The sequence below is a fragment of the Leuciscus leuciscus genome, assembly GCF_965113295.1.
Source record: "Leuciscus leuciscus genome assembly, chromosome: 5".
Lineage (NCBI taxonomy): Eukaryota > Metazoa > Chordata > Actinopteri > Cypriniformes > Leuciscidae > Leuciscus > Leuciscus leuciscus.
Window position 1 is genome coordinate 32,340,922 of NC_138729.1, and position 1,521 is coordinate 32,342,442.

Consider the following 1,521-nt stretch of genomic DNA (forward strand, 5'->3'; position numbering starts at 1 on the left):
AAGACATCTGTCACTGTCAGGACAAGAGCATATCATGTGTAATGTGGACTCATGCATTTTCTGTAAAGCTAATAGTTGTTATGCACTGCATGTATAGCTGTAAAGTTGAAACGATATGTATTGTGAAAAGCGCTATACAAATAAATAAATGTGAATATAAGACTTTATCAATCTTTATCAAAATTGACTTTATCAATTTTGTTGTATTATTTTAATTTAATACTGTGAAGCTGCTTTGATACAATCTGTATTGTGAAAAGCGCTATACAAATAAACTTGACTTGACTTGACTTGACTTGTCCATTGTTTGACCTTTTTATCTGACAGTCTTAAAGGTTATGTGTATATAATTATTTTAAATTAAAACATCAAGTTAAAAACATCAAAAAAGACAGTAGTGCAATTGTACTGGAGCCAAGAACTGTCATAGTTCTAACATCGCAGCCCTAAATACAGGTATTTTTATTTTTTTACATATAAGGCACAGCAATAAATCTGATACTTGAGAGTGCCTGTCCATGGAATGCAAACTCATCAAGCAAAGCAATAAAATGTAAAATAAATATAAACATAGGTACAGTAAATGCTCAGTTATTCAGATTACAGCACTGACACTGAATAAGTCAATAGAAAACATAAATGAGAAATATATAAATCCAGACACACTGATTTGTTAATTCCAATAACAGTTTAATAAAAAGACCAAATCATAGCAAATAACCTCATTCTAATAGTTACATTTATAGGAATTTAACTAACCAATATTAGAAGTTTACAAAAATCTATTTATTCACTTATCTGCTATAACCCATAGCTGAAATCCTTGAGGTTGGTTAGCAGTAATGGTCTTTATGACTAACATTTTGCATTTTTTCTTTACTATAAGGAATATTATCTTATGTCGACAAGTCTTGCTAAACAATACACTGAGACACATGAAGAGGAATAACAAATTATTCCAAGTGTTGCCTCTGTTTCATGTCATGTTTAATGTAATCAAAAATCTGCTCACCCCTTTAATTTCAAATGTGAATTTCATAAATTTTGTATCTTGCATATTTAAGCAAAGTACTGAGGTTAAACTCTTTTTAACAAGCTATCCTTAAGTATTATTTCCAGTTATTTATTCCATTCCCAACTATGGATAGCGCCAAATGGTCCATCTGACCAATTTCCTGACTCAAATTTTAGCCATATTTGGAGTTAGCCATATTTAAATTCTGCATTGCTTGCAAAGCAAGCGTAAAGAGCATGGGTGGGACTAGAGACCTTTGCGTTCGGAAGACCAGTCAAGTTTGCTTGTGGTGAGACAAAACTTTAATTTCTTTTTCAACTGTGTGTAAAGTAATTCATTTAAAAACATAAGTTGCTAATATTTTTATAATGTAGTTTTTAGAAATGAAAAAGCATGGTTTTAATGTATAATATCTTCCTGTGTGTATTACAGTTTCAGCCATTCATCAGAACTTGTGGCAGTGTGGTATGTTAAACTAAAGATGCTAAATTAAACTGGACATTTTA